The sequence below is a fragment of the Orcinus orca genome, chromosome 8 (assembly GCF_937001465.1).
Source record: "Orcinus orca chromosome 8, mOrcOrc1.1, whole genome shotgun sequence".
Classification (NCBI taxonomy): Eukaryota; Metazoa; Chordata; class Mammalia; order Artiodactyla; family Delphinidae; genus Orcinus; species Orcinus orca.
Window position 1 is genome coordinate 89,191,735 of NC_064566.1, and position 8,211 is coordinate 89,199,945.

The 8,211-nt window shown below is 38.1% G+C and overlaps 1 long non-coding RNA gene across 1 annotated transcript in view; it reads left to right on the forward strand.

The window, feature by feature from the left end:
• The first annotated feature begins 228 nt into the window (after positions 1-228).
• The window catches only part of LOC125965129 (uncharacterized), a 117,295-nt gene continuing 109,312 nt past the window's right edge, over positions 229-8,211 (forward strand). Inside the window, exon 1 of the long non-coding RNA XR_007478669.1 lies at positions 229-273. This is a non-coding gene — a long non-coding RNA (uncharacterized LOC125965129). The remainder of the gene's footprint in view (positions 274-8,211) is intronic.

Consider the following 8,211-nt stretch of genomic DNA (forward strand, 5'->3'; position numbering starts at 1 on the left):
CCTGTAATTGATTTCCAATGTCATAGCGTTGTGGTCAGAAAAGATGCTTGATATGATTTCAATTTTCTTAAATTATCCAAGGCTTGATTTGTGACCCAAGATGTGACCTGTCCTGGAGAATGTTCCATGTGCACTTGAGAAGAAAGTGTATTCTGCCACATTTGAGTGGAATGTTCTATAACTATCAATTAAATCTACCCCATCTACTGTGTCTTTTAAAGCGTGTGTTTATTTATTTTCTGTTTGGATGATCTGTCCATTGGTGTAAGTGGGGTGTTAAAGTCCCCTACTATTATTGTGTTACTGTCGATTTCTCCTTTCATGGTTGTTTATGTTACAGGGTTTATCCTGTATGGGATTCTCTGTGTTTCCTGGACTTGGGTGACTATTTCTTTCCCCATGTCAGGGAAGTTTTCAACTATAATCTCTTCAAATATTTTCTCAGACCCTTTCTTTTTTCTCTTCATCTTCTGTGACCCCTATAATTCGAATGTTGGTGCGTTTAGTGTTGTCCCAGTGGTCTCTGAGTTTGTCTTCAATTCTTTTCATTCTTTTTTCTTTATTCTGCTCCTCAGCAATTATTTCCACCATTTTGTCTTCCAGCTCACATATTCGTTCTTCTGCCTCAGTTATTCTGCTATTGATTCCTTCTAGTGTATTTTTCATTTCAGTTATTGTGTTGCTCATCTCTGTTTGTCTGTTCTTTAGTTCTTCTAGATCTTTGTTAAACATTTCATGTATTTTCTCAATCTGTGCCTCCATTCTATTTCCGAGATTCTGCATTATTTTTACTTCATTACTCTGAATTCTTTTTCAGGTAGATTGCCTGTTTCCTCTTCAGTTTTTTGGTCTTGCTGTTTTTTACCTTGCTCCTTCATCTGTGACATATTTTTTTTGCTGTCTCTCTCTCTCTCTCTCATTTTTTTTTAACCAAAAAAAAAAAAAAAAAGTGGGATTGTGAGTGGGACTGTGTTCCTGCCTTACTGGCTGTTTGGCCTGAGGCTTCCAACACTGGAGTTTTTAAGCTATTGGGTAGAGCTGGATCTTGGTGCTGAGATGAGGGTCTCCGTGAAACCTCACTCTGATGAATATTCCCTGGCGTCTGAGTTTCTCTGTTAGTCTAGTGGTTTGGACTTGGAGGTCCCACTACAGGAGCTTCAGCTTGACCCCTAGCTCATGAGCCAAGATCCTGCAAGCTGCATAGGGTGGCAAAAAGAGAGAACAATAACAAAGTAAAAAATAAAATTAGACTAGGAAACTAACAGATATGTTAGAAAGAATATAAAAATAAAAATATAGATGAATCAACAACTAGAAGGTACAACTGTATTACAATAGTGAAAAAAAGGAGGAGGGAAAAAAAGCGGGGTGGGGGGTGGAATGGCTTGACTGTGGAGAGCAGGGCCTAAGCAAGGTGAGGTTTGGGTGGAGGGTGGGGCCTATTCTTAGGACCCACAGGGCTGGAAAAGGCGGTGGGGGTGGGGCTTAGGCTTAATAGAACAGAAGGGGCCCAGGCGTTCCCCCCACCCCTGGTGTCAGAGAATGGGGGACTTCACCTGGGAGCCCAGCAGGATTCCTGGACTTGAGTTGGTGGGGCAAATGCCCTCCCCTCCTCTCCTTCTTCTCCAGTCCTGGAGGGTCTCTCCCATCTGCCTCTCCTATTCTCCCCTTGGCCTCCTTCCTATGCCCCAAGGACCAATGAGGCTGGGGGGAGGGGGTGGACCTTGGAGGGCAGGGGACTGGCCTGGGAGCTCAGTAAGCTCGCCGGGCCCAAGTGAGCAGGGAAAACACCCTCCACTCTCTCTTGCTCCTCCTTGATGGCTCCTCCCACCTGCCTCTCCTGATCTCCCTGACCTCCCACCTATGCCCCCAAGGACCATGCAGCCTGGAGGGGGCTTTGGAGGGCAGGGGACTGGACTTTGAGCTTGGCAGGCTCCTTGGGCCCGAGTGGGTTGGGTGATCACCCTCTGTTTCTCTCCCACTCTTCCCAAAGGACCCCTCACACCTGCCTCTCTTGATCTCCCTGGTCTCAGGGGCACTGATCCTCTCTGGCTCCCACTTCTCCTCACCCTTCAGTCCCCCCACTTGGGGGTTCCTCCCATCTCCTTGGGCATCAAGGTCTTCCACCAGTGGCCGACAGGAGCGTTAATTGTGGGGAGATGCTAACTTGGCATCTTCCCACACTGACATCTTGACTCTGCCTCCATTTAATCCATTTTGAGTTCATTTTTGTATATGGCATTAGAGAATGTTCTGATTTCATTCTTTTATATGTAGCTGTCCAGTTTTCCAAGGACCACTTATTGAAGGTACTGTCTTTTCTGCCTTGTATATTCTTGCCTCTTTTGTCATAGATTAATTGACCGTAAGTTTGTGGTTTTATTTCTAGACTCTCTATTCTGTTCCATTGATCTATGTGTCTGTGTTTGTGCCAGTGCCATACTGTTTTGATTACAGTAGCTTTGTAGTATAGTCTGAAGCCAGGGAGCTTATTCTTCCAGCTCTGTTCTTCTTTCTCAAGATTGTCTTGGTTATTCAGGTTCTTTTGTGTTTCTGTACAAATTTTAAAATTATTTGTTCTAGTTCTGTAAAAAATGCCCTTGGTATTTTGATAGGAATTGTACTGAGTCTATAAATTGACTTGGGCAGTACAGTCATTTTAACAATATTCATTCTTCCAATCCATGAACATGCTGTATATTTCCATTTATTTGTGTCATCTTCAATTTACTTCATCTGTGTCTTATAGTTTTCCAAGTACAGGTCTTTTACCTCCTTAGGTAAATTTATTCCTAGGTATTTTATTCTTTTTGATGTGATGGTAAATAGGATTTTTTCCTTAATTTATCTTTCTGAAAGTTGTTCTTGACGATGGGATAGACCTTGATTATCTTTTGGCCTAGTAGGGAAATGTCTGTGCTGTAGCCAACACCACTTGCTGCACCTGGATTAACAATTCTGGGGAAGCTGAAACTCAGTTACATAAGATCGCTGAAGAACCCACTTGGCTTAAAATGGTGACTCCTTCAGTGAGGTCTTTCTTTGACTTATTTGATTTTCATTGGCTTGGGTCTTGGGGACCATGGTTCCAAAGTGTACTCCAAACATTAGGAATTATCCCATTTATTATAATCATAATAATCTCCCTTGTGCATTGTATTCTCTCAAAAGCTTTCAATGCAAGCTTGCAGTGACTAACCACCAAGCAAATGATCTCCCTAAGACCAGAACATCAGAAAAGGAACAAAGAGAATGACAACTTAAAGACTATGAACCTGAAGCCATGACCTGTGTATACCATACAGAGGATCAACAAAATCTGCAAGAACTACAGAGTGGTGAGAGTGGCACTAATGCCTTAAATTTTGATCACATCTCTCAGTTAAGCTGAGAGTCTGATCAAAAAGGGGAATTGTTAAAAAGAAATAGGCCACAAATGGGGTCACTTGTGTTAAGGCCCTATGTTAGCAAACCAAGGCATAACACCGAATTGTTAGTTACAACGTCCTCCAGCAATGTAGCCTTTCACCAGTCAGCCTGGAATTACCTGTCAGCGCTAATGGGATATTCCACCCAATAGGCCCCTTCCATTTTCCTTAGGAGGGCAAACTTGCCTAAAACAATGCATTCCTTGCTAATAATTTCCTTTTTTCCTCTCCCAGACCCAGGCCTGTGGCAAAGACTGATTTCCAATTTCAGCCAATTTAAAAAGTGATCAAACTATGTAATTAAGAGGAAAAGAACACAAAATAGTCTGTTTAATATGATCCTATATTTATATATTTTTAAAAGTTCTCTCCCTGTCTATTAAGGTCTTGTTAAGGTTGGCCTAAGCTCCCATTCTATGAATTGAAGAAAGTCCAATGTTGTTCTCAAAGTTTCTTCAGATTCCTGAGACTCAGGGCCACCTTTGGTTCTCAGCACCTGCTTTCTCCAACAGTGATTATCTTGATATCCAAAGAATGTCACTCTTTCCCTGTTCATACTGATTCAATGTGAAATTCAGCTATTCTACCTAATTTCCACAAAAAATGTGTTGCACTTAGTGTTATGTGTTTAGCAGACTTTGTTAAATGTTCATGGAGATGGGGCATTTACATTAGAGTGACGCCAATAGTTTAAAATTGTATCTGTATTTCATCAATTCGAAGACATGTAACTTTTCACATTTTAATATATCTGAAATAAGAATACACCTGACAATTGAAGGCATGTCATAGTTTAGGTGGCAGTGTCTTTTCTTTCTTAGTGGTACATAAAATAATGGTGCATTTTATAATCAATGACATCTTAGATTCAATGATCAAGGGAATTCTGCTTCTCTGTTCTTAAAAAGACCTCTGGTGATTTTTTTCTACTTGAGCTCAACCTTCTTGCTGTGGTGCTTGATCCAGTCTGGTGCCCTATGTCACATTGCTTTAGCCCACTACTGATTTCCATAGTAACTGCAGTGGACAGTTCCATGCTAGCTCATACTAACAATACCGTCTTGAGTGTGCTGCGTATCTTTTCACTTTCTGCCGCAGGGAAATCTGCCTGGCCAAACAGTGCTCAGAAATGTGGGGTTAACATCCCCAGGGGCAGCCTTCAATTAATGGGTGTCTGGAGCTGGTGGTAAATGTCCCTGCCTCCCTTCCTCCAGGGAGATAATTTTGGGAGGCCTTTTGTATGCTTCTCAGGTGGTTCTGGACAAATTAAGCCCACAGTGAGAACCTTGATAGCACACCTTATACTAGCTTTTGCACCTTCCATTCTCACCGTTCTAGCTTTCTCATTCTTGCTCCCTGGGATCATCTCTCAAGTAAATTACTTGCACACAAGTCCCTGTAGTAGACTCTGTTTTTGGTGTAGGGGGGCAGAGAACACAAGTTAGAACCTTCATTGTACTCTCCTTCTCAGAACCCCCTCTTTCCTTAGGTAGAACCATTCCTTATGTCAAGACTCAGCTCAGGCTACCCTTTTGTATTCCAAGATTTCAACTGCAGCTTTGAAAGATTATTGTAAAGGTATACCGGATTCTGTCTAGGTCAAGGGGTAGGGAGTCTTTTAGTTTTTCAGCTCACATTTTTATAGAAAGGAAAACTAAGGACCTATGTCAAAATGTGAAAAATGGTTGTCTGAAGATGGAAGGATGGGTGCTTTGAATTTTCTTCTTTCTGTTATACTGTATTTTCTAAAATTTCTGTAACAAACATGTCAATTTTATAGTGAGGAAAAAACAATAAAAGTTAATGTAAAAATTCAATCAAATTGACTTTTTTAAAGTAACTTTATTGAGGTATAATTTACATACCATAAATTCACCAACTTTAAGTATACAATTCAAGGATTTTTAGAAAGTTTACCAAGTTGTGAAACCACTACCACATCCAGTTGTAGAACATTTTCTTCTCCCTAATATGATTTTTCATATTTGTTTACAGTTAATCCCCATTCCCACCCACAACTCTAGGCAAACATAAATCTATTTTTCTGTCATTATAGATTTGTCTTTTCTGGACATTTCATATAAATAGAATATCATATAATGTATAATCTTTTGTGTTTGGCTTCTTTCATTTAGCATAATGTTTTTAAAGTTCATTCATATTGTAGTATTTATCTGTATTTTACTTTTTTATTAATATTGATATTCCATTATGGCTATACCAAATTTTGTTTATCTCTTCACCAGTTGATGGAATTTGGGCTCTTTCCACTTTTTGACTATTATGAATAATGTTGCTATGAACTTTAATGTATGAATCTTTGTGTGAACATATGTTTTATTTCTCTTTAGTAGACATGTAGGAATGGAATTGCTGGGTCATATGAAAAAATTATATTTAACCTTGTAAGAAACTGCAAAATTATTTTCCAAAGTGACTGTACTACTTCACATTCCTTCCAGCAAAATTTGAGAATTCCTGTTGTTTCACATTTTTGTCAACACTTGTTATGTTTTTTTTAAATTGAAGTATACCTGATTTAAATATTATATTAGTTTCAGGTGTACAGCATAGTAATTCAGTATTTTTAAAGATTATACTCTATTAAAAGTTATTACAAGATAATGACTATACTTCCTTGTGCTATATATCCTTGTTTCTTATCTATTTTATATATAGTACTTTGTATCTTTTAATCCCATACCCCTAATTTGCCCCCTCCCTGTCCTTCTTTTTGATCATAGCCATCCTGGTGGATGTGAAGTGGTATCTTATTGTGGTCTTAATCTGCATTTCCTTAATAACTAATGATGTTAAGCATCATTTTATGTGCTTATTAGCCATTTGTACATCTTCTTTGGAGAAATGTCTATTCAAATCTTGTGCCCATTTAAAAATTGGATTGTCTTCTTATCGAGTTGACGAGTCATTTGTATTTTCTAGGTACAAGTTTTTTGCCATACATGTGATTTACAAATATTTTCTCTGTGGCTTGCCTTTTTACTTTCTTAATGACATCTTTTGAGTAAAAAAGTATTTTTTAAATTTTAAAATTGGAAATAATATTCTCAGAAAGTTACAAAGATATTATCAAGAGGTCCCTGTACTGTTCATCCAGTTTAACTCCCAAAATTTGAGTTTTGATTAAGTCCAATATATTAAATTTTTTCTTTTATGGATCATCCTTCTTGGGTTGTGTCTATAAAAATCTTTGCCTAACTGAAGGTCTTGACATTTTCTCCTGTTGTATTCTAAAAGTTGTATAACTTCAGCTCTTACATTAATGTCTCTGATTGAGTTTGAATTAATTCTGTATATAGTGTGAAGTAAGGATCTAGTTCATCTGTTTTTGTTTTTGTTTTGCATGTGGATATTCAGTTGTACCAGTACCAGTTGTTGAAAACTCTCCTCTTCTATCAAATTGCCTTTGTCAAAAGTTAATTGGTCATAAATATAAGGATTTATTTCTGGACTTTCAAATCTGTTCCTTTGATCTATATGTTTATCCTTGTGTCATTACCAAACTGTTCTGATTACTGTAGCTTATATTAAGTTTTAAGATTAGGAAATGAGTTATCCAACTTTGTTCTTTTTCAAAAAATTTTGGCTATTCTGTGTCTTTTGGATTTCCATATGCCGTTCAGGTACAGTTTGTCAACTTCTGCAAAATAGCCTGCTGGAATTTTGATGGAGATTGAGTTGAATCTATAGATCAATTTGGGAAGAACTGCCATCTTAACAATATTGGGTCTTCCAAACTGTGAATGTGAAATGTCTCTCCATTTATTTAGATTATATTTAATTTTCCTCAGCAATGTTTTGAAATTTTCAGTGTTCAAGACTTGCACTTCTTTTGCCAAATTTATTCATAAGCATTTTATTCTTTTAAATACTCTTGTGAATGGAATTGTTTTCTTATTTTTATTTTCAGATTGTTCATTCTTGTATATAAAAATACAATTTGTTTTTGTATATTAATCTTCTGTGACCTCGCTGAACTTGTTTATTAATTTTAATAGGGGTTTGTGTGCACACACGTGTGTATATTCCTTAGGATCTTCTACATTTAGAATCATGTTGTCCACAAATAAAGACAGTTTTACTTTTTCCTTTCTAATCTGGATGACTTTTATTTCTTTTTCTTGTGATTATACTGGCTAGAACCTCCAGCATGATGCTGAACAGAAGTTGCAAGAGCTGAAATTCTTGCATTTTTTTTTTTTACCATTAAAATATGATATTAGCATTTGCTTTTCATAGATGCTGTTTATCACATTGAGGAAATTCTCTTTCAAATTTGTTGAGAATTTTTATTATGAACTAGGTTTTTTTAAATGCTTTTTCTGCATTTATTGAGATGATTGTGGGTTTTTATCCTTTATTCTATTAATATGGTATATTACATTAATTGATTTTAGAATATTAAACCATCTTTGCATTCCTGGATTGAATGGTACTTGATCAGAGTGTATAATCCTTTTTATATGTTGCTGGATTCAGGAGAAATCTGACTTTTAAAGATATCCTGACTTTGGAAGAAATGCAAAAATTAGTCAAGTGGGGCTTCCCTGGTGGCGCAGTGGTTGAGAGTCCGCCTGCCGATGCAGGGGACACGGGTTCGTGCCCCGGTCCGGGAAGATTCCACGTGCCGCGCGTGCACGGAGAGGCTAGGCCCGTGAGCCATGGCCACTGAGCCTGCGCGTCCGGAGCCTGTGCTCCGCAACAGGAGAGGCCACAACAGTGAGAGGCCCGCGTACCAGAAAAAAAAAAAAAAAATTAGTCA